The sequence below is a fragment of the Poecilia formosa genome, unplaced genomic scaffold (genome assembly GCF_000485575.1).
Source record: "Poecilia formosa unplaced genomic scaffold, Poecilia_formosa-5.1.2 Scaffold234, whole genome shotgun sequence".
Classification (NCBI taxonomy): domain Eukaryota; kingdom Metazoa; phylum Chordata; class Actinopteri; order Cyprinodontiformes; family Poeciliidae; genus Poecilia; species Poecilia formosa.
The window spans coordinates 592227-618554 of record NW_006800173.1 but is presented as its reverse complement, the minus strand read 5'-3'; the positions used below and the strand labels follow the sequence as shown (position 1 = coordinate 618554).

Sequence of the window (26328 nt, the reverse complement as noted above, 5' to 3'; positions counted from 1 at the left end):
AGCTGTAGTGGTATTGTTTTAAATGCAGTTTTACCTACATTTTTCAAAGTTGCTGTTAATTTTACTTAAGCAAATTTCCATTGTTTTCATTTTTAATTGAGTATTGCATAGAGTAATTTTTCTTTTGTGAACCAATAGTTGTTCAGTTCACTACTGTTTTGTTTCAGTTCACTACGGTCTTTTTTCAATATAGCAACAATTTACTGGTAACTCTACCACAAGGTGGTGATAATGCGCTAACTGGTTGCTAAAATATTACAGATGAAATGAAAAAGAAAATCTACCTCAATGGCTGAGCATCTATTACTGGTCTTTTTCAGTCAGGGCAACAAAGTATAAGAAGAGTGTTAACGCTGGATGATACGATACCATTTATGCCAAAACATGCTGAATCAAAGTTCACACAACATAGAGTAAAAATGACAGTATTTAATGGTCGATTGTGGCTTTACTTTGTTTATTTTACATCATACTGTATATTATTTTTTCTTTAATGTGACCAGTTCTTCTCTTCAGAAACAATAAAAAACGCTACAGCCTTTTCTGCCGAGAAGATTACTAAAATTGTACTATTGTCTATTAAAATGAAATGATAGAGAATATTACTAGATAACTTTGCAACATTTACTTAGTCATGATATTCATATTAAATGATATAATAAAATAGCTTCTGTATGCACACACTTAAATATAATTTAAGTAGCACTACACATGTTGATATATATTTCTGTCTAAATAATAACCCTGAGCTATTTGTAAATTGGATCACAGATTTGTGATGCCATGATTTTATTGCCGTCATAGCTATCTTTGTTTTTTACTGTGCCAGAAGTAATCCTAACAGCAGACTTTTGAAATTGCTGCACTCTCTCTGTACCATCTCACTAAAATAAATTTAAAACCAAAAAAAAGTTCTCCGTTCAAGAAATACAAGATGACTTGAGGAATTTGGAGTCGTAAAAAACCAAGTGCACCCTGTCTAAATTATAGGGTAGTAAAGTATAAATGTGGCTCTCTTTATAACTAGAACATTGCATCTTACCCAGTGAAGACAGTTGATCCTAAATGTTCAGTTGTAGGACCAGTTTCTTCTCTATTTATGAAACGTTTTTTGGGAAAAGGCCTGGTTCAGCTAATGTTTGCTTTTATGCAGATGATACACTTAATTATAAAATGGCATAACCTGTATGAGTAGCAGAAGACTCTCTTTGACTTGTGTTTAATCCTTTTCAAAGTTCTCTTTTCCAAGCTAATTTTATTTCTTAATGTCAAAAAGACAATATATGTTTTCACAAGATCCTGCTTATTGCTTTACAGATACTACTTTCGATGGAACCCTTCTAGAGTGGGTTGTAAATGTATTTTGGCAGCTGACTTGACTTTAACCAAACCCTTGGTTGCCTCTTTGATGTACTTTTGAAAGCGCTTAGATGAAAGTTGGATTTTTAGGTAATTTTTTGTTTCAGAAATGTTTTTTGCTAGACAATTCCATCCTCATCATATTTAGACTACAGTAATATAGTTTACATGAATGCATAAAAAATAAAAAAAAACTTTATAAGGTAAATCCTGCTGCTCAGCGCTTTGGTGCAAATGCAAAACCAAAAAGTCATAACTGCTATTTCATGAACTGGTTCATTATTTCTTGGGAGAACTTTAAACTTTTCTACACATGAAAACAGTACAGAGGATGTGTCTTCCTTTTACCATGACTAGCTGACTAGCATGTTTAACATTTCATCCTGGATTGCATTAAAAGTATTGTAATTAACTTGCTTTACTTAGCTTTATCTGTCTTGGTATCAAAGTGCACAGCCACTGGAAGGGAAATGAAAGCTTGTGTTTGGGCTAATCGCTCCACTCTGAAGGTGCCATTTTCTGAAGAATGATGACGAATTTCCCCCATTTCCTGTTTCTCTCTGTGTTGCAGCGCTGCCAGTTACAGAGAGATGGAATATCCCCCACGTCTCTGGAGAGTGCAGACAACAAGCAAAACATTGTGACCAGTCAACTTCAAGCACTAGTGGACACTGAAAAAAAGCAACAACCGGACGGGACCTCGAACAAATTCTGAGAAGCAGGGACGAAAGCTGCTGTAACCTGTCGGTAAACAAACCCTCAAAGGGTTGAGACCGGACTTGGAAAAAAGAGTAAGTCGTGGCCCCAAATGATTGCCTTAATTACACATATATAAATGTATGGAGTGATGATACTAAGAGACTTATAAAATTTAAAGATGTTTTCTTTTGATGTGAAAAAGTGTCTTGTAAGGAACAGATGTGAATATTTTAATATGATAGAGATGTTCGGTTGTAATGTCGACATTACGTTTTAGCTGGGTCAGCTTTGTAGACATCATAGGTTCTTAAACAGTATGTTGGCTGTCTGCTCTTACGCGGCCAGTACAAATTTATTTTTCTTGTTTCATATTGTCAACAAAACAAGGCTGGCCTGAGTTGCTGGCAACAAAAATCTTGATTTATATTCATAACACAAGAAAATCCTCATTTAAAAGATGTATAAAGTTATGGGAGAGAACGCAGCACACTGAAATACATCGGATCAGTATCTTCTTTCATCAAGATCCACTTACACTAAAGCAAAGATGTCAGTCACATAAACACCTGTCATGAATATCTGCCACATTCACTTTCTATCAGGGTGAAATGGCAGACGAAACACGGCGAGCTTTCACCTTCCGGTTTATTGATGAGATAAAATACTTTACTCTTTTTCCTTTTTTATTTTTCTTTTCTAAGATTCAAATTTAGAGCTGACCAGCTGCTTTGCTGATATGTTTCACTCTGAATTTACTGTATGCAAAAGTAACATGAACATGTGTTCTATATTTTTTTAAACCTAGCCTTGATAATTACATAACCAAAGGTGAAACCCTGAATTTATTGTATGTTGTGGACTTCTGAAAAACGTTGTGATATAGATCCACTCCGTTTAGGAGGGGGATTAAAAAAAATGTAAATATCAGACGTTTATACATGTGTGTCCGAAGATGTGTTGCAGGTACAGTAATTTGAGACTTTTTTTTTTTACTTTCTTTGACTGTTATGACCATCAAGAATCAGTTTGGTTTGTTGAAAACATGATAAAAATCACATTCCTCATGTTGTTACTAATGCTGCTCAAAGATTCTTCATTGCTGTTGATTTTTTTTCTTGCATTTTAGATTTTGTTTTATTTTGTAGAGTTTGCCGATCATTGTGCAGCTTTATCTGAAAACCGTTGGACTTAGTTATATCTCTTAGACCTGCAATGTTGCCTGTGAATGAAATGAGTAGAAAAGTCAGCTGCCCTACCAGTAGTAAGTAATAGCTCTTTTTTTTTATAAAGACAGTGTTTTATTTCTTTATATTTTCCTTTTCCATACAGTGTTAGTTACCCTGGCACTTAAAAGCTTGAATTTAGACTTCTTAAACTTAGTGTTTCCTAAAGAAAATCCAAAGTTCACATTCCTGCTCTTTCTGAGAATTTGTATTTGTACTTGCCTCTTAAATTGTATCCCTCAGAAAAAAAGAAAAAATGTTTACTGAATGTTCCAAATATTTCCTTAGTGTCAAAAAGCTTGTAACCAAGAAATAGTTTTAAAATAAATGTTAGGTAGTTAAAGGAAATCATTATGGTGAAGATGTATATTGAGAAGACGTAGACAATTATTTTATTGTCTTTTTGTTAATAAAAGTATTTTTTTTAACCAAGACCCTAGGTTTTATTCAATGAAGAGAAAATGGATTACTTCTCCAAAATACAAATGACATAAAAATAAAATATGAAAACAGCAAGAGAGTGTACTATACAATATTGAGAATTTTCTTCCACTGAAAAATGAAAAATTTAACATTGGTCCAGGTATAGTTAATAAAAAGTGAGCAACATGAACAATACTAAGAAACATTTTCTGTCATAAATATCTGACATGAAACTTTAGGGTTATGGTGTTGGCACTGTTTGCTTCTGCCATTGTTTATGTCTGGATTTCACGCGTCTGATAATATATTTGCCTGTCAGAATATTATTGGTGATTGGTACATCATCACAACAGTAATGCAGAGGCTCTAATGCAGGTTTAGTCTGTTATGGTCACTTCAGATTAAACTGTATTTTGGGAAAAAAAAAGAAAAGAAAAAAAAAAGAAAAAGAAAAGTCATAGTTGTGAATTGTGAGACAAAACAGTTTAATCTGAATCAGCAACAAAATAACCAAAATGATGTCATGATCATTTCAAAATTTAAACTTTTTAAAAGTTGAAATTTTAAGATAAGCATGTCCCTCAGTTTGTGTAAAACCTGTGGAAAGTTATGATGCAAAATCAACTTATTTCCTTCATTAAAAGGGAAATGATTTGCCTTGTAAACAAGGCACTAGGCTGACATTGTTTTAAATAAACATGATGGGAAATGTTTGAAATTGAGATAAGAACAATTTCCAGTTTTGGATAGAAAGTGTAATTTGTCCAGTCCAACTATGAATATGCTCATGTATAAAATTATTTTTTATTAGTGTTTGGGAATTTAACAACATTTCCCAACTGATGATTTGATCCATTTAAAATGGTTTATTCCTACTCAAATAAAACTTTGTTAATCAAAATGTTGACAATAACTTTTACCATAAATGTAATATTTGAAAAATCACTTATGTTTACATTCACTTTATGTTCCCAATGGGAATTCTCTGAACTTCAGCTCCAAATAGCAAATGAGAAGCTGATTTTGAGGGGACATTTAGCCAGTATTGTATTCCCCATTCAGGAATGTGGAGCACAAACCGCAGCTTCAGCCTTGAGGAGAGGAACATACCTACTTTAATATGGCTGAGAAATATTGCACATAGTATTATTTAAAAGAAATGGGCACCTAATCGATGACTTGTAGAACAAAATCACAATCAGGGTAGCATTATATTTAACTGGGTGGCCATTAGAGGTGTGTTACAGCCAAGCTGTTTCTTAAAAGCTAATATTTCACGTATTTCTCATTTTTTTGAATGACAACATAACCAAGGTGTAAAAATATGTTCAGAATTGACTTTGTTCAACTGATCTTGTCAGATTATGCATCTCCAGCGTGAGCTGTGTGACACCAGTATTGGCTCCCTAAATCCCATCAGCTCTGTCGAGGAGCAGGACATAACCTGAGGATTGAAATCTGAACATTTGCTCCCCAGGTGCTTAGAGACCTTAAACGATGATATCACACCGACACTAAACTATGCCTGGGAGGTACCTACTTAACACATCTTAAGGTACAAATGATTCAGCTATAGCTTCAGTTCGCCACAAGGGAGGTTAAGCCTAAGAGTAACATGCCCACAGGTTAGGAGATTCAGCAAGAACATGACCAGCCTGGGAATTGATCCTCCAGTCAAGCGGAACAAACAATCTGGATAGCCTCTAACCGATTTCCTTTATCTGTGAATTAAAATAATTTATCAGGCTGTGGGGCTGCAGCGGCACTGATGCATGGCTCACTTACACCTGCTTTAATAAGCGGTAGAGTTGTAACAAAGAGAGGGTTCATGCTAAGTCATGCAAAGGAGACAGAGCATCCCAAGGGCTGATAGTGACTTTGGGCTGCAGGGAGCAAAAAGCATAGACGCTAAATTAAAAGGAGATATTTATCCAGAACATCTCATGAGTGGAAGATGAATATGATTTTGTATGCCAGTGCTGCTAAATCATCAGCGTAATTAATGATAAATGGTGTGACTGAGCAAATAATCCAATAAGGTGTGAAGGCTGAGATGTAAACATCTTAAATCAGAAAGACTATCAGATGTTAACTTAATAGATTTAAATTAATAAGTTAAATACAAAAAAAAAAAAACACCTTGTTGAGGATTGGTTTAACAATCAGAAAAAAATGTTTGTTTTTTTCCTGCTGAATAAAGTTTTTATATTTTCCTTGAGAAAATTTATAGGATCCCAGAGTGTTATTTAAATATTTAATTGTGACAGTCATAAACTGTCAACAAATAAAATAAAATAAAAATGATCCCAAATGATCAAAAGGAAATCATGAAAATGCCCAGAAATTTAAATATGCATAAATAATGCGATAAGGTTTTATTTTGTCTTAAATAAACTGACCAAATGAGATACGTTTTCATTTTACACAGCCAGCTCTGTAACCTGCTCTAAAACGCCTTACTATTGACATTCTCTACAGCAGATGGACTGCATGAACTCAAAGTACTGCATTAGTCTGAGTATAAAAGCTAATGTAACAGCCTCAGAGAAATGTTGTCTTGACACCAGAATAAAACCACACCTGCCTGGAAAGTCTTCTGAAATGCAAAATGGCGACACAAGTTGAATTTGTAATGAAGTACTGAAATACAACACTGTTTGATCGGAAACCTTTCAGATTGCTTTTAAACAATTTATCTCCTGCAGAGCAGAGTCACTGCTGCAAACACTCTTCAGAGGCTGGATGCATGCATTTAATCTATCTGAATTCATTTAAAAAAAAAAAAGCTATTTATTAGTTTACTAATGAAGGAGCTTACGGCTAAAGCATCAGTTCAGTAAGACCTTCTGGGACATGTTTGAAGCTATGGAGAAAGCAGTTGACTTTTTCCACAGAGTGCAATATTTTTATGAAATGAGGAGCACAGGATAGAAACGGTGAGCTAATGTGTGGTTTGAAAACAGAAGCAGTAATGAAAACAGAAGCATATCTTATCACAGCACCTGTCCTCAGCCCTTTGAGTCTGCTTAGCTTCAGTGTGTGTACTGAGGCTAATGTGAAATAAATTAATTACACTGGCCTCCCTATGTCAAGCTTTGAGATTTCCCTCTTACAAGAAATGATGAATCAAGTGGGTTTGTCCCTGTGGACGGGAATAAAGCGACACAAACCGCAGCTAGAGTTACTAAGCCATTAGTCTAAGAAAAGCGAGAAATATCAACTGCTTGCTGACTTAGAAAATTGTGTTTTTGTTTTGGCTGTAAACTGAGTTTCTTTAATTGTGGGTCAAATAAAAAGCAGCTGGAGTACATTGACTCTAGCAGTTAGGGTGGTCAAATTTACAAATCTTTTCAAAATTTGAAATATGTTGGGAGACAGCACAAATAACAGTGGTACCTTGAGTCACTACTAAACCGAAACAGGTTGCAATTATAATGCAGTTTGTTCAAATGCCTTTTAAAAGTATTCTAATTCTTGAACTTTTTCAGATGTTACATTACAACCACAATCATGTTTTTATTTTTTTAACGGTACATCTGGAAAGTGTTCACACTGCTTCACTTTTTCCATATTTTGTTATGCTGCAGTCTTATTCCATATTGTATTGCAATGATCTGTTTTCTTAAAATTCTGTACACAAATATTCCACTATGATAATGTGGAAAAGAAAACTGTTAAATTTAGTTGATTGGACTTGATTTGGAAGGGTTCACACCTGTCTATATAAGGTCCCATAGTTGACAGTGCAGGTCAGAGGTCAAACATGAAATCAAAGGAATTGTATGAAGACTATGATTGTCTTGAGGCACAGAAAGATTGTGAGAAGGGCCTTAGTCGAAGAGGTGACCTTTAAGCATCTCTGGATGATGTTTTTCTGAAAATGACTGACTGACTCCTTCCATCCAACCTGACAGAGCTTTAGAAGAGCTGAAAAAGAAGAAAGAGCTAAATTGACTATAAAGACTGTTGTGCTGAGTTTGTGTCATTGCTGCCAAAAATGATGGAAAGACTGAATACTTATGTGAATATATATATATATTTTTTCTACTTCTAACATTCGCAAATACCTCCAAAGCTTTTCTTTTCCACTTGTGTGTAGAATTTTGAGGAAAGAGATTCATTTATTATAATTTGGAACAAAGCTGAAACAAAATGTGGAAAAAGTGAAATGCTGTTGTGAATGCTTTCTGGGTATTCTGTAACCGGAATTCAGTGGAATTAGATGGAAAATGTCTGTGCACATCAATTTTCAAGTCTTTTCCTAAATTATGTAGGTCTGGAGTTTGACTGGGAAATAGTAACACATGGATATACTTGGATCTTGTCCATTTTAGCTCTGGCTAAATGTTTAGAGTCATCTTGTTAGCAAGTGAACCCCCATCTAAGTCGTCTGCAGCCTTTAACTTTCTGGGACTGGCCTGTATTTGTGTTTCACATCAACTCTTACCAGCTTCCCTGTTCCTGCTATAGAAACAGCAGGAACAATAACATGATGGTGTCAGCACCATTGCTGACCATTTTTCAGCAATGGTGAAAAATGGTCAACTTATAAGTTAACTTACAAGTTAACTTACAAGTTTCCCTTTTTGGGAAATGTGTAAGTTGTGTCGATAGGAAGTTAATCGTTTCCAAATCTGGCATGCTTTTGGAACCAATTAATTTCCATCATTTGAGATCTTTTCAGATTTTATTAGTTAAAAAAAATCTATGGAAAACCATAGATCTGTTTCCTCCACTTGACAACTGTGAAAAAGTTCAAGGAATTGGAATACTTTATACTCACTATACTTTTTACAAAACAAAAAAATCACTTCCATGACTTAATTTACATGCATTCAGCTTTTTTCTCTAGCTGTAAAATTAGTTTTTTTGCACATGTGCTGTTGAAGCTGTAGCAGATGTTGCCTTCGTTTAATTGCATTTTGTCTATTAGCATGGTTTTTCATTTACAGACTGAGAGCTTAATGAAGGAGGGCCGGTATGTGCAAATGGTAGAAAGCTGCACACATAGTAAACACAAATGAACAATGTATATTTTTACTTTTTAATCCAAAAAGAAAAAAAGTGGGACAAGCAAACCAATAATCATCACTTTTCTATGCAAACTAGTGCAGTTTGGTCAGCCAAGGCTACAATCATATTTACATTATGATTGAAATCCAGCATATCTATCGTCATTAACAATGATTCTCACGGTCATTTTGAATGCCCAGAAGTAAACAGTTCTTTAAGAGATTGCTGCAGATGTTCTGTGATGGAAATTATATCAGTTTGTGGGACAGTAAAGGTGGTGGGTGCATTTACTTTCAGTGTTCCTACTTCACCTGTGTGTGCGCCTAATAATCAAACTGTTCATTTGCCACCATCACTCATAAAAAAATACCATCAATCAGCAACAGAAAAACAACAAAATGAGTATTAATGAACTTGTAAAATACTTCTACAGTTCAGGTGTTGAGAATTATCCATGTGCGTTTTGCCCAGCCTTGCTTTTATTCTGCATGATGCTTTGTTTTGAGAAATATGCATTCTAACCCAAGGTATGTTTGTATTCTTTTCCAACGAGGGTGCTCCTCTTCTTCCCTTTCTCTGTATCTCTGGAGCTCGTCACTTCTGACCTTAATTCTCCTGTTCCGTTTCCTTCATTTTTTTTATTTTATTTTTTTTTTTTTGGCAGGGTAAACCTTCCAACTTCTGGATTTTCTACATTCATAACATTTTGTAGACAGCAATATGAGATGTGATTGAAAATGGAATATGTGCAATGTTGATTAAAGAAAAATATAATATATTCAATAAAAATTCAGAAAATAAAACAGTTTTAAGATGTCTTTTTGGAAACACTTCAATTCCGTGCTGTTTGTTGTTTGAAACAGATTTAGTCGGAACATCAAAATGCCACTGATGCTGATGAAACCCAGAGAAATAACCTAGTCTATGCAACTATATTTGTCTGACACCTAAAATATTTAAACCATGGTAGTCTAATAAAAGCATTTTCCAGAATGGTTTCGTGAACAATTTGCTGACTACCGAACTGTCGACGCGTAATCCATCAATATACAATATCTTAATTAGCTAATATCGAGCAAGGGGTGGGGAAAAGAACTGATTTATCCAACTTTCTATTCATCTGCTATACTCATTTGTCATCTTATTCATATCCAAGATCAGATCACAGGGGCAACAAATCCAGGACAGGAACAGACATTTGTCCTCCAGAGTGATTCTCCTGCTCATTTTTTATCTTAAAGTGTTCCCAGGGTACATGGGATTTAGAGTAATGGCAATTAATTTAAGAAATTGCTTTATAAATAGCCACTGCAGCAAATTAGGGGATTTATCAGATGCTATCGAGTGACAGTAAGATTCTAGTGTTTTTTGTCAATCCCCAATCACTCTATTGAGTATCTAAGTGTATTTGGTAGCATAAAAAGTCACTGGCTCTGGCAACATTTCAATATTGCCTCTCTATGCATCTGAAATAGTCAAGCTGTAACAAGTTCACTTGCGCTTTAATGGCTCACAGACATGTGAATACCATTACTTAATCCTAGATTATGCAGATGCTCTGTCTGCACATATGAAGATGAACTCACATCAGCATGTGGAATGCTTGTAGAAGCTCCATCTCATTGCAGGCTGATATATTTTCTGATTGATTTAACTAGTAATCATTTCCACACTTGTGAGGTTCAAACTCTGCATAAAGCACCAACTGTTTGGACTGAGATGATCAGCTGATCCTTAAATATGGGAAAATATAGCAAAGTCAAAGCACACATATGTTTTTCCTTACGATTTTACAGCAGCTTGCCCTTGTCCAGGCAGCTGCGTTTTAGAAAACATGTTTTATATCATCTGATAAGTTTATTACTTGAGTCTCTGTAATCAGGTCTGGCTTATAAACTTGATCTCAGGTTTTAGACAGGGCCATATTTAAATGTAATCCTACAAAAATTATACATTTTGATTTTCAGTTAATCTTTGTTTTACATTAAAATGTGCCTGGTGATATGAAACATTTTAGAGTATCAAAAAGCAAAAACAGAAAAAAGCCCCAAAGAAAAATCTTGGTTATTGGAAAAAAAAAAAGTTCCTGGAATTAAATTCTGAAAACAGAGCACAGGGGGGAAAGTACTTTATGCACCAGCCTGCATCTTGTCTGGCCCACTATCACACCCATGATTTGAAGCTGGGCCTTCTGGTTTATGGAGGAATGAGGTCCAAATGTGATTAAAATCATAACTCACTGAATTCCCTAAATGACTTTTCAAGCAGTTTCTTCTGCTTTGCTACGAATGCCAGATGGATGATGTTGTACAAGACATCTGGGTAAATTCAAAAGCAAAATATTTGTTTTTTTAAATAATTCACTCCCTCTTTTATACATCCCCACTGATCCTAAACTATCCTGTCACTGCATTTTCTGGTTTGAGAGCAGATCTAAACGGATCTGAGAAAACATGGCACATCTCACTCTCTCTCTGCTTTCTCATCTCATTTGCAGTCGGCTGAAGTGTTTGGACATATTTTTGAAAGTTTTTCCTCAGCTCCGTCAGCAGGGGGTGAATATCACAGTGACAGAACCTTTCATCCACACAAGCTTTTAACGACGGCTGCTTTTGAAACTCGATGCCCGAGCTGTTCATGTTCGACAACGTTTAAATATTTTAAGTGAGTCCGTTGTGGTGCAATTACTTGACTCTTGGACAAACACCGGGTCATTCGTCAAGCTGCTGATGGATGAAGTTGGCAGAGTTTGTACTCTGCCTCCTCGCTTCACAACACAAAGTCCTGTTGGGACGCACAATGTTTTACTTTCAAAAATTCTCAGGTGACGCAGAAACGGATGCCATATATTTTAAAGTTTAACAAACTTTTATAAGGAGTTTGTTGACTGAGAGGTACATCTTTTGAGTTTACATGTTTTTTTTTTAAAAAAGAAGTGTAATGTAAAAGATATATTTAGAAACTCAACCTTTACAGCACTCTCTACAAAACACATCTCACTGATCATTCACAGGAGCGCCGTGTACTACTGTCGCTCATGCTCAAAGCAACCAGAAACATGAGTTAATGTCTGCCACTAACTCACTCAGATGGCTGCATTGTTCTGCCAGTAAGAGAGAAGAGGCAGTGATGCAAAAACGCATATTTCACTCTCCAATGGCCTACTTTCTAAAGTAAACTGCGTGTACATGAACATCCAGCACAGATAATTTCAGTAAAAAGACTTTACAGATTGAAAATTATGCAGACATTATAAAGCAAAGGGTTGCATTTCCTCATTTTATGCTTCTTTTTATCATCTGTTGCATCTGGAATAGAGTTTAAACAGTTATTTTGTCAAATAAAAGTCTAAATAATAGAGTTTCAGCTTAAATTAAAGAGTTCATTGTTCCTTAGGTTTTTGACAAAAACTCTTTGTCTGAAACTTTACTGGTGGATCCCAGAGTTTATAAAAGGAGAGTGGGAAGTAGTTCTTTTGGTTATTATTGTCCTGTTCATCCGCATCCTAGCTTTTGTCCATGTGCCAGACCGTCCTTCAATGTTTACATACAACATTTAGTCAGTGATTTCGATTAGCGGCTCGCCAACTTTTTAAATAAGTAACACCCCACTAGATAGAAGTTTTCCATGTACTTAATATCTAGACATATTTGTAGTACTACCTCAAAATGTCTGATATTTTTTTCAGTTTGTTGCATTTTGCCACAACTAATAAGAAGGGAAACATTGCACATCAAAATTAGAAACTTGCAAATTCAAGAATGGAAAAAACAATGAGAGAGTTCAGTCTGGCTGTCAAAGGTTTAAAATAGAAATACCTGCAGGAATAAAGATTTTAAATCCGATCAAAACTTTTCCATACATAACTAAATGACAACCTTGATTTGTGAACACATTTCTGCTGGACTGCATAAAACATGGCTGCATATTTATGAATCTACACAGTAGCTACCTTGCCTTTGATTCGCCTTGCAAACAGCTGATTCCAAAAGGCCTGCCAAAGGTAGCCCAAGTAGCCTGAATGGGTCGTGTACCACAGTTTAAGAACCACCATGGATTTATAAGATCCTGAGCTTACTCTGTAGTTACACTGTTTTAGGGTAAGGTTGCTGTGGGACACACTGGCTGCATTTTCCCACTTTGTTTATTTGCTACTCTGTTTTTCTTTCTCTAGAAAACACTGCATGCTCAGTGCTACTCGTTTAAGTTGTGAACTTTTTTATGGATGGCTTCATTTACAGAGCTATTGCTATCATTAACCAATGTGCTCTCTTTGTTTAATGTCTCATTAAAAGTACAACTGGATCAGTGCTTCTGTTTTTAAACAGTGTTTCTCCTGGTCAGATACAATGACAGTTATTGCTAGCACTGATTTGGTGGACTCTTTTTCTTTCTGATTGAAAGTAGTCCTTGTTCAGTGTTTATACAGTTAAATGCACCTCTTATTCCTGAGTCAGTCCCTTATATCCATTTAATGCTTGGCATGCTTCTGTTGGAGGTTCCTTCCTTTTAAAGCAGTCATTTCTCTGGTATGTACTTGCGCAGAACAAAGGATTACTGGAAGGTAAATGACTCGATGCAATTTTCTGAAATCTTTCTTAGATAATTGGCACTATAAAGTCAACTGATTTAGAGTGAACTGTATCCAAATCACTGTCAACAACTTTGTAAGCCCTTGAGAAGTTTGGCTTCTTTGGAAAAAGACATAATAAAGACAAAGTGTGAAAACAAACTCTTAAATCTGAATAAGCCTTTAAATGCAAGAACTCTTTCAATGGGAACTAGGTCTTGACAAACACACTAAGATATATTGTTTAATAAACATTTTTTTTTACAATAGATAACATAAAATTCATAATCTTTGGTTATTAATAGTAAAGATGATGCTGTTGCAGAGCTGTCTTGACTTCAAACTAGTTAGAGCATTCATTTCCATCTTCCAGGAAAATACCCCTCTCCTTAGAGGTGTAAGACAACACCTATCGGAGAACAATATCTTGTCACATGGTCCGTGGTTGCTTCCATTTAGTCATGCCAAAGAATTTGGCACACACTGTTACTGTCTGGATGGAAACCCAATGCCGCAGCAGTGTACACGTCGGGACCCTGAAATTCAATCCCTCCAACCCCTAAAGGGTACCTGGCTGCTTCTTTTACAAACAAAGGCGGCGTCATGGGACAGCTGATGGAAAAGTTGTCAGCAATAATTGTTCCTGTTGCTATGAACAAACTGCTTTTTTACATTCCCAGGATGTGAGTAGGCCTTTTGCCAGACAAAAGTCAGCATGATGCAAGGCAGTGACCTCCATGGGGAGCATTTACCAGCTTTTGCACAGACCCAGCAGTGCTGACCTTGAATATACTCCCTCAGTATACTCCTTTCAATTCCCTTCTATTATAATTGACAGACACGGAGAAGGATGTGTTTTCTGGTTAACAATATGGCTTCATTCAGGTGGTATTGGAGTTCATTAGTTGAACCAGTTGTGCATGCCATAAGAGAAAGGTAACAGTTTGGCGTATTAAGAAACATATTAAAACAGTTTCTAATGTAAGCTCCAACTCAAATGTGTCACTACTTACAACTTAAAAAAAATAAAAAATAAACACCATCAAACTAGATAAATCATTTAGACTGAACATTGTAGAGTGTCTTAAAGCATGTGCTAAAAATAAAAGTAAGGTTTAGAAGTGGAAGGAAAATTATACATGATTTTGAAAATCGTTTTATGAATAAAAAGATAAAATATGTGTGTTGGATTTGAAATCACACCCCTTTATTCTGATGCTCCTAAAAAAATCCAGTGCAACTAATCAGTAGTTTATCAATACATTTAGTCTAAAATCTGTTGTTCTATCAGTTTTGGGAAACATGTAACTCTTTTTTACACTTTCCAATCCTGATCCAGAAGCTTTCTTTTCGAACACCAAGTTTCCCTCTGCGCTTCTCGTATGTTCTGTCCTCCGGATAAGGTGGAGGAGAGAACTTTTTTTTGTTCAGACACTAAAAATGTGTATTTTCTTGCCTCACCTGGCAGATGATCCTGAACAGATGTCCTTTTTGCCCTCACTCATCCATCCTCTGCAGGTCAGACACTTCTCCTGTGTGGTTTTCCCAGACTGGGTCACCATTAAACACCATGTCACTCCACCCTATCTGTGAATAGCAACTAAACTCACTCCATTTCAGGCTGATTCAATCAGAGGAGCTTATTGTCAAACTGAAGCTGCATAAAAAGTAAGGAGAACTGAGGCACAGCGATAACTTTGGAACATGTGACCAGTCTTGTGCCCAAGAACTGGAGTGCATTCCATAAAGTGGGAGGAGAGAAGCGTGGAGTTACTTTGCAGGGAGTAAACAGAATGTTTTCAGTGATGAAAAAGAGCACTTAGGTGAAATGTATGAAGTAAAATTTCAGTTTGTCGTCATGGTAACAGGCAGTGTAGTCTGGAGCAAAAAACAAAAAAAAAAAACACCTCCTTGCTAACAAAGGCTTGATCAGAACCCAGCTCCTCTCTGCACAGGCTCCTTTCCTCCATTTTATATGTGCAAACGCTGATTGTGTCACAAATGTTTAATGATCCGCGATGCTGCGAATCGGATCCAAAGTGCAGCTCAGCTGAGCCGAGGCAGCACAAAGGCAGCTCGTATTGAAAATTCAACTGTTGTATGGTGATACGAGGCAGGTTCCATAAACGCGAGGTGAGTCACTGAATTATTGTTGAGGACACTTAGTTTAATGTTGTGAGACTATGAAGTATCCATGTACGCAAAGTAGTTTGATTCACATTAAAATGTTGCATTAGCAAAAAAAAATATTCTTATAGCAGTCATGGTGAATTTAAAGGGAAATGTGCAATTTAAAAAAAAAAAAAAACTGAGAAAGTCTGACTTGTCTCTGCTCGGAACATTTCTGTTTGGTTCAGTGGATGTGCAAGAAGGCCTAGCATCTGCAACGGGCACATTGCTGCAGCCAGGTCAGGAATGACAAGTAGTAAAAACAACAGGAGCCCAAAGGTAGAGAAAGCAGCAGATGCATTTTGTCAGTCTGCTGCGTGTGATCATTTAGACCTTTGCGTCACCTGTGAAGTATTCAGAAAGTAGTAGATAGGTTAAGTAAATTACATCTCTTGTCTCATTTGAACAAGCATATCCAATGTAAACGGATATGGTGACCTGATGCACAGTATTTACAGGTCTGTACCATTTTTTTTTTTTTGCTGCGTAACAGAATTGAATAAGTTTTCAGAAACTTCCGAGTTTTCGTTTCCATTATTTAAAGTCACCATTGAGCAATCAGAGACAGTGGATAAAACTGCAAGCGCTGCATGCAAACAGTGTGCAACACCTGCTCCAGCGTACAGTAACACGTGTGATGCGTTTGCTTATTTAGGGAGAAATCACCTGAGTGAACACTGATGATGCAAGAAAAAAGTTTTAGTGAGAAAACAAGTTCTGCTTCATGTAGCTTTAAAGCAGCCAGTAAGTTGTGTAGAATTTCTCTTTTGATGATTTATAAGCAGAAACAATGAAACTATAAAAAAAATGACAACAAAAAACTTCTACAGCTAGATTTAATGTCTCTTGGAATTTCACATACATCTTCCGCTGGTCTTTGTATCCTGTTCCTTAAGCTCAAACTTTATTTGCTCTTCTCCGTTTCCTTTTTCCTTTAGAAAATCAAGAGCACAAGTTTTATCCCCACATAACACCATGCTATGTTTTTGCCCACAATTTACTTTTTGGACTAATTATTTTTTTTTTTTGTGTGTGTGTGTGTGTGTGTGTGTGTGTGTGTACCACTTCAGTTGCTGCAGATGGCTGTGAATTGTATGCCAATGGCTTCATTAGAATTATCCAAGAATCTGATATTTTAATACTACTCTTCTACACACAAATTGAATTTGAATTGAATTGGACTTTGTGAAATGCTTGAAAATGTCAGTTGAATTGAGAATTTAGGTGGAAAGCCTTTTTGCCTTTGCAAGAATTTTACTCTGGCAGGTTTAGGTTTACAGTCCTCCATTTTCCATTCATATTTTACAAGATATTCAAAGGCACCCATGGTACAAGGCCATCATTTTTTTTTTAGTCATCAGTTAAGGCAAGAAGCCCTCAGTTCGTGGATGTAAGCGATAAGAACAACAAAATTGAAGAAGTTTTAAAGTGTGAAAGTAGAAAAGTAAAATACCTGCCAAGTGGCAGAATTAGGATTAAGTTTAGGTCACGATGAGGATTAAAGCATGGAATTAGAAAAAGACAGGGATTAAGCATTGGGTTTAAGGAGTGAACATTGTCAGGGAAGGTTGTCAGGGGTGTTAGGAGATAAATGTGTGTGCACTTGTGTGTGTGTTTCAGAGAGGTGGAAGACGGTGCATCAAAAGGCAGGAAAGCCGGCGTGTTTGTGTACAGAGATCCTGTGTGAGATGAGGAAGCTTCTTTTACAAGCTGACAACTTTAAGACTTCGCTGTGAATGAAGCAAGCACATACAGGGATTCAACACTTTTTCTTTCAGGGCACACAACAGAAAAACATTCATTCTTCTCTTCAAAAATCCATTATTTTTCACACGTTAGAAGATAAGTGAAGAAACGCTGGGATATGACTGTCATTGACTCTTGACTGTAATCGCTTGCTTTCACCACAGCTGCAAACCGATGTTGCTTTGATTTTCTTTGTGCATTTGAGTGAAACGAGTCACGTCCCCATCCCCCTTCAAGAAAATATGGCTAAAATTATCATGACCTTTTCTTAAAAAAAAAAAAAAAAAAGAAAAAACGTCTTGTTTTCCAGACACAAAAATAGAAATCAAATGTCTTGCGGGGAAACAAAAGCCATTCCCTCTCTCTATACTGAACATCACACAGTCTGCGGCTGGGAGCTCAGGCTTTGCATAAAATGAGCATTGATAAATTTAGCAGCACTTACGCAACTCACGCTCAGTTTGAATCTCACTGATGAGGCAGAAAAAGGCGTTTATTTCATTTCGGGTTTCCTCTTTTAATGAAATTTTTTGCGGCAAACCTGCAAAACGTGCAGCACCAGTGACAGCAGGGCTTGACGGAGAGCCCCACTAAGCTGACGAACAGGATGCTGTGAAGGTAATGTTACAGAAATGGTTTTTAATCTGCTCCTCTTTACCAACCAGCAGAAATGATGTGAATATCCATGCAAGGAAAAAGAAAAGGCAGAAAATCTTTCAGTCTGTTGTGGTTTTACCTGCAACCAGAGCTCACTTCACAACTTGAAGGGCTTCTGCCTGACAAGCCCCCTTCATTGTCACCAAAGAACAGTGGTTTTCCAAATAGCTCTGACAGTAAAAAGAATAAACTCTGTCAGTTCTGCAGGATGTGTTCTTTTCTCTTCACTGCGTCTGGAGGCAAGAAACGCTCAGACGCACTGAAGCATGATGGTAAGAGATACTCATCAAATAGTATGTTAGCGGAGAACAGGCCACACTCTTTCACTTTACAAGGACGATTCTCATTCAGTTTGAATAGTGAAATAGAGTTTCCCCATCACAGCGCTAAATCTTCATATTATCTCAAAAAACAAAACAAACAGAGACAATGACTTTTCATTTACACTTCCAACCTGACATCTGTGTTTGCAGAGGGAAGTAAACACCACAGCGGACACTGCAGTGACTTTCTATTCCCCTAAACAACAGGAAGCAGTCACCTCTTTATAGTTTGCTACTTAGCTGCCTCTCTGCTCCACAGACACATCAAGAGACATGAGGGGAGAGCACACTGAAGGGCTGCACACAATCTCTTCCTATTCTCCCCTGGCAAAATGACCATCCAGCCATGCCAAATGTGGATCAGGAGTGAGAGGGATGAACATAACACAGGCAAGCAGAATCCAGGGCAACACAATGCAAGTGATAAGCCTTTAGATACTCCTCAGTCCATTTTGTTCAACATGAGGAGACAGTGCGATAGTAGTGGGGCTCATGAACGCTGCTAGGTGGGAAGAACAGTCACCACTGCTACTTTTGATGACGCAACGCAACAAAGCGGGAAAAACAGGATCTTCTTCACGTTGCAAAGAAAACTCACCCTAATTATTGTTTTCCTACTACAGAAATACTGATGTTTTGGATTTGCAAATGGAATAAGAACCTACTGGCTACAAAAAAGGGCCTGAGGGTGGCAGGGCTGAAGGTATCATGAAGAACTCGGCATGTTGGAGTGCATAGGTACAGTGCCTTACAAAATTATTGAACTTTTCCACTAATAACAGCTGCCAGGTTTTATTCATAAGAAAGGTTTGAAACATCACATCTTCTTGCTTCCTAAAATTCCAGAAAATACAGTGAATTGTGTAGCCAAATGTGGAAAAGTTCAAATTGTTAAGTTTTACAAGGCAGTGTGTTGCTAATGATCTAAAAACAAGATCAGATCTGAAACTAACAATGTTAGTTTATATGTTTATATATATATATATATATATATTTATTTTTTTACCCTAGCCCTAAAGATTTATTATATAGAACCAGAAAAGTAGCCATTTTAAAGTGCCTTTTTTCCTTGAGAGAAAAAAAAAAAAGACATTCAGTGTCAGTCATTGCCCATAATCGGGAGCTTAACTGATCAAAGACCACTTGCAATTAAGCATGCACTTGTTACAAATATCATTTCAACAATATGAACACTTACTACCTTGATGTGTCATTTAAACTTTTTTTTACAGTGACAGAAAGCCTTTCTAACTTTTTGTTTTGAGTTGAAATGACACAGACAAGGGTTAACAAACGCAGCCAGGTGGACAGGAAATCCCCAGATCCCCGAAGTCAACCTTACTAATTAAGGTCTAATGATATGCGTTGTTAAAAACATCTATCAAAGTCATTTTTCACCACATGTTTGGGTATAAAAGTCATAATCTTTGGCTTCCACAGATGGTGTTTTTGATTGACCCCCAGATGGCCTTTTGTTTTAATTATTCCACCATTTCACGGCATACATTTAAATTAGTATTTGCTGGAGCAACAAAATAAACAGAGCAGAGAGTACAATGCGCACTAAAAATGCTGGACTAACCTTAGATCGCTGTAAATTCTCAGTCATCCCGGATTTGAAAATCCGAGGAAGAAATGAAGACAGACAGATTAAGGTTTAAAATATTTACAAGTAAAATCAGAATGTGGCAGTTAATAGTCAAACAAGCATGCAGACGATAAACTGTGCAGTACTGCTTATTTCCTGCAATCATAATGATTATCACAGAGCCACTTAGAAACTTCAATCCCCATATTTCAGATGTCAGGTGTGAATATTTTGCTTCATACCATTTTGAAAAGAAGCATTGTGGGCTACATTTGAAAAAAGAAGAAAATTCTATTTGAGATTAAATGCAAAACCTTAACCCATCCATCATCCACACTCATACCTGAGGACACGTTAATCTAAGCCCACACACGCTAAAGGAGAACATGGAAACTTCATGTACAAAGATGGGATTTGAATCCAGGACCTTTTTACTGCAAAGCAACAGTTCTACCAAGCATGCCATAGTGCAGTCCAAATCCTAATGTCAATCTTTAAATAGGTTTTGCAGAAAATAGATATTGTATAAAACCTAAATGTTTAAATCATAACATTTGACAACATTTACCATTCAGCCGCAAAATGCAACATGTTTTAGTTCACGTATTTGTATGTCTGCGTCTAAGTTGGGAACATGGAGTGGAGTATGTCTCCATGAACAGAGCTGTAGTCAAAAATAAAGTGTAAGGAAGATACTTTTTGTATTTTCTTTCATTCCCTACCAAATTCTGATTTAGTCCACAACATATAATCACAGGGTATTTTGTTCAAACTCATCAATAAGAAGTTCATTTAAGAAGTGGGCTCATTGCGTCCATGCAATCTGCAGTATAACCCTCCCAACAAAAATATAAATAAAACGAAGCTTAAATATAATCATAGCTGAAAAAATATTCAAACCAATGAAATATTCATAAGAGTTAAAACCAGTAGCTAAATGGGTAATAAAGAATTAAAGATAAATGCTTTCAGGTGAGATAAAGAGACAGAATGTATTATCTTGCAGAAAACAAAAGATATTATTTAAAATTAACCAAGAAGTAAAAAATAAATTGATCAACTGTCTCTGAAACCTAAAACAAACTGAATCAAGTCCCATAAGTGCAATTGTTAGGTTTCACAGCCCTGTCAACAACTCTTCATGTCAAACCATGAAATCAATATCTTGTACAGACTGTGTTTTATTAAACTGTCCCCCAGAAAAGAAATCTCAGCTTATAAGGCAATAGCAGTTATTTAAAAACATATATTTTAGATATGATATTTCTAACAGTTTGTAGGGAATAATTTCAACATAAATGCTCCCTTAAAGTTGCCAGCATTAAGACGTGTGGCCGTTTAGTAAAAATAAAATACAATCTGGCTGTCACTTTAAATGTGTACTCTGAGAACCTTCACACTTCAATGGCTGAGCTCAGCTCAGTCAGCCCCAGCCAAAAGTTGATAAAAATATGATCAAGGACAAGATGAAGCAATTTAAATGCATATATGCAGCCCCTCTTTTGTTTTGAGAGAGCGCTTTGAGGAGCTGATGGTGGAACTGGAATCGCAACCCAAACTCTCAAATCATATTTCCAGATCATTTTTAGCACAGCAATGTGACACCACGTTAAGAAAAAGTAAAGAGAATACCAAAGAAAAATTTTGATGAGAAAATGTAATATTGCTGCTATAATTAAAGGGCAACAACAACAATACTTAGTGTTATTTGAGTATAAAAACCAAAGTAAACAACGTTTGGATCCGATTGTTTATTTTCAGCTTCAAGCAAGCTGATGCCTTCTTCCTAGTGACTCAGTGGGCTTTCACTTGGTAATTTCAGTCACTCAACAAAAGGACTGGTGGTCATTAAAACAAAATATCTAAAATTATTGAAAGCTTTGAATGAAACTATCATGTGCAGTAGGTCCTCACTGACTGCTTTAGGAGCTCTGCTAAAGCAGTCAGTGAGGACCTACTGCACATGATAGTTTCATTCAAAGCTTTCAATAATTATTTTATTCATATTGACAAAAATCTGTCAATATGACTTATTTTAGTGTTTTGGATGTGTTCTACTGGGAAATGACGCAGGGGCAACCTCAGACATGAATTTTTCATAAAATGAAAATATTTACAGAAACCTGAGATTGTCATACAACAGTCAGGGGCTTCCTTTGAGCCACTTTTCAGAACCACTGTTTCAAGTCAGAGTTGTAATAAATAAAGACAACATTTGTAGTTAATGTTACTAGTTATTATTGCGATTATATAAAATAATCTTGTGCAGTGGCTAATGTTTATACCAAATCGATTATCTTCTGCAAAATCATTTAATTTTTTTGCATTGTTACTGCAACAAATCGATGTTTCAGGGGTTTTTTATTCATACACCCATCAGTTACATAAATGACAGTGATTGTGAGGCTGGGAAAAGAGGGTTGACTAGACCAGGTGGATTAATGAAAAGCGATGGGCAAACGCTGCAAACTGCAACACTTCTTAGGCCATCCAAGGTGAGATAACGCCTACAGTTTCAGTTAATGTAGTTAAAGTGTTCATTAGAACATTTTCATATTTAATATGACAACAGAAGAAGCCTCCTGCTACAAGAAAGCTAATTGGCAGCATGCTCAAGCTGAGTCACCTGAATCTGTCCATTAAAAGAAACTCTCTACTGATCTTCTGTCAGATCAATTACAGGAAATATTTGACATCCAAAACAAGGAATCAACATTGATGATGTTCCTGAAAAACAAAGGCAATACAGATGATCACTGCCACCAGACTGTAAATTAAAAACAATACATGCCTTTTCATATGGATTTCAACAAGGACTGCATGATTTAAAATGTGTTTTAGTTCTTTTCACATTCAGTAATCTGCACAGGTCTCTTTTTGTATTGCAGTTTCTCAGCTGACGGTTTATTTATAACACGTATGAATAAAATGGAGCGAAGGCCAATAAGATTAGAAACTACATGGGAAGAGCCAACTAAAATGAGTTGGCACGTTACGAAAGTTTAGCAAAGCAAGCCTCCAGTTCCCTTCTGTTCATGGCTATTGATCATGTGAAGTGGCAGACTGGCAGGATTTAGTGGTGCAGTGCTGGTCCAAATCTCCAGATTTACTTTGCAGAAGAAGTATTGTCTTTTTTTGCTATATGCACAAATTATCTAACGATTCAATGAGTACATCTGGTTGAGGGCACGTTATATTGTTTTAGCTTTTTTACATTAAATATTTGATATATTCATTTATATTTTTTTCAAACACAACCAGGACAAATCTGGTTGTCCTGGTTGACAAAATAAGAGCAGTGATGATCTTAAGGGGTTCCGATTCATTTTATTTGTACTCAAAACATATAGAAATTTCTTCTTTCGCTGATGCAGCAACTTAGAAAAGTGAAACAGATCCTAAAAGCTGGCACTGAAAAATCCCTCTGAATCTGCTTCAAAAATTTACCCATTACAATAAATTGTATATTTTCCCAACGCATGAAATGACACAGCAATTGCTGTGACCAGACACACTTAGGTAAATTATAGCCTTAAAGGCAGGTCCACAAAAGTGTTCAGATCAAATAAACAAGCCGATTTGCAATTTGCAGAAACTATTTAGGTTTAAAGTGCAAATCCAGAGCAATGAACACTCCTAGAGTAACACACTTAATACACACCTTGAATTTTTTGTTAAACTCAGACTTACAGTTGTGAGACTCCCTATCAGAACATAGTACAGGTCCTTAATAGGCCTTGAAATTTGGTGGAGTAGCCATGCTCAAGTCAAAGCTTTGATTATCCAAACGCTTTATATGGATCAGATGTCTGGATTTCTCACGAAAACATAACCATCAGCAATAGATTTAACGTGTCCTTTGTTTAGCTCAGTTTGTTGGAAAGCATTGCATTTAGAATATTCTTGTTAGATAAAAAAAATCATATTGAAATCTGCTGCAGATTTAAATATTGGTAAAAGTTGAAAATTGATCAGATTTGTCAGCTATGTTTGGTTGTTACAAATCCGTTGCTACTCACAAAAAACAGCTAAAAAAAAAGCTAAAATAGCTGCAAATTAAAACAAACTAATAAAAACAAAACACTGAAAATTTATATTTTTCCCTGACAGTGCAGTGAAGCTGTTTGCATATATTCTGTTTTCAATTATTTGGTTTCATGTCAGTCTTGGCGTTTGTTCCTCTGTTTTGCTGCTGTGCTTGTGCTCAAATTTTCTTCTTCAACTTGAAAATACACTTTAAAGGTTTTGGCTGGTGCTTTGGAATGATTAGTGTGTCTGAGCTTCCTTGGATACAGTATGGAGAGGGGTAGTAAGGCAGGGCTGCAGGCAAGCAGCCGAGGAATGAAGCAGAGTTCATTTGCATATTTATTGATCTCTGCATACTGAAGGAGGTAAGAGGGTAGTGTTAGATCTGAGCCACTTTAAGGCATGAAGAGATTATTTTCATGGGAAAAAACTTCAAAATGTGTAACTTTATTGAACAGAGATTAGTTTTAGACGTTTAATTAATGTTTTGTGAACGACTAACCCTTAATAAAAGTGCAAAAGCCTTTTCTGTGAAACAGCCCTCATGAATTTTTTATTTCTTTCCAAATTACCATCTTTGCTGTTGATGATTTTTAATTCTATAACCGCACGAGGAACAAAGTTAAAGCAGATCTGTTGGAAAAGCAAACAGGACTGGCACTCAGAGGACATACAATGACACCGACTTATCTCCAACTTAGTGCAGTACTGCAGCAGTTACATTTATACACCAATAGAAAACCATAATATGAACAGGAGCACAAACAGATGTTAAATAAATCAGGCGCTAATATTTAAAACATGATTTCCTTCAACATTCAGCTTAGAAATTAACAAGTGTTTGCTCTATTAAACCACAAAACATTCAAACTCAAGGAAAGGCATGGAGAGCTTTTCACTGAGAATTTTAACAAATATTCCAGCCAGAAGTTTACATACACCATTTATGGACATTGATTTCATATTAATTTTTGAGCCATTAATTTTTTATTTGAACAACTTTTTTTCAGGATGTGCATATTCTGCAAGCTCCAGCAAAAAAATAAATATATATTCTCTATAAAACAAGATGTATGTGAATATATGAAAATATTTTGGATTGTCTCTAAACATATGCATAAACTAAAATCACCACTTATTTTTGACTTATGTTGTTCCTAGGGTTTGTGATTAATTGTTTTTTTATTTTTTCCCCAGAGTACCATCACTATTTTCTCTCAGTTCCCTCATTAAAGTTCCCAACACAGCTGTTCTGCATTTTGTTAATTCGATTTAGCTGGTTTCTGTACTACTGATCATCATCTTCCATATTTATAATTCTTCCAGTTTCTTTCACTCCCTGGCAGATCCTCCCATTCTCACGTCTGTTATCAAGTCTGTTGTCTACCCATCCAGTTCTGCTGCTCCTTCTTCGTACTACTCTCTCGAGTTTTTGTAAGTTTGTTTATGTTGATGAATCACCTTGATTAACAATTAAACAAATGTTAATTTTGAATAACTTTTATTCTGTTAGGATTGGAGAAAATCTGCAAAAGACTTATGAAATAGAGCAGCTAAAATGCATAATAGCCTAAAATTTAAGTGACATTGCTGCCGATGAGTTCATGAAAACACCTAACTGGAGCTTCTCTGTCTCACTAATGGATTTATTTTCTGCATAGGAAAATTGAAAAGAGCTACAAAGGTGTATAAGAGGTGACAAGTTTTAAATAAATTTGTCTGTTTAATGTAAACTATGCGTAAATGTTTGAGAAGGATTTCAGAACAAATCAAAAGGGATGGATCATCATCAAGCCATGCTTTATGACAGATTTCTTTTTGAGGCTAACACAAGCTTAAGTGTCGATTCAGCATAATGTGTCCTATTCATGTCAGTCCCTCAACAACCTACTCCACCACTTTTAATACAAAATTCAGCGATAAAGCTTCTCACGACATCTTACGTAATGGAGTGCACAGAGGATGTGGTGAAGATGAAACAGGATCATTGTATCTTTGATTGTTTGTCAGCTTTTCTTGCTTGATTTGTAGATCAAGGACTTTATCTTTACTCCCTTCTGAACTTTCTTAAAAACAGGTTTAATACAGTACAACTCCCCTGGAGAAGAATTCCCTAAGGCTTGATAACAACAATATTTTTCAATCACATGGTTCAGGAAGAGTATCTGGGGCATATTTGTTGTCTTGTTTCATGTGACGAGACAATTTTCATCTTGTAGAAATGAGGAATAATCTGAGTTCACATTGTGCGCTACGTCCTTTAGCTCACACTCAATAGATGAATTAGTCACTGTCAACAAATGCCTAAACTTGTCAATGGGGAAAATTAAATGTCTCTAATAGGCTTTGAGCTCATTTTCAAAGTGGGTACAAAGCTGCTTGATTTCCCCACACAGAGCTGGAGTTTATTTTTTTTTTATCCATCACTAAATTAAAACCATATCCAGAAACAATGCAAAATTATAATCTTTATGATATGCATTTTATTTATTTAATCATATGCAATAATCATCATGTTGCTTGTGAAAATAT

At 36.1% G+C, this 26328-nt stretch overlaps 1 protein-coding gene and 1 long non-coding RNA gene across 3 annotated transcripts in view; one reads left to right on the top strand and one right to left on the bottom strand.

Moving 5' to 3' along the window:
* Positions 1-4158, top strand: part of kcna4 (potassium voltage-gated channel, shaker-related subfamily, member 4) — a 61361-nt gene extending 57203 nt beyond the window's left edge. For both annotated transcript variants that reach the window (XM_016680162.1, XM_007568987.2), the window contains one exon: positions 1931-4158. The gene's annotated coding sequence lies outside the window, so the exon portion shown is untranslated. The remainder of the gene's footprint in view (positions 1-1930) is intronic.
* LOC107838271 (uncharacterized) overlaps positions 1-26328 on the bottom strand; it is a 79589-nt gene that overhangs the window by 47539 nt on the left and 5722 nt on the right. The window lies entirely within an intron of this gene.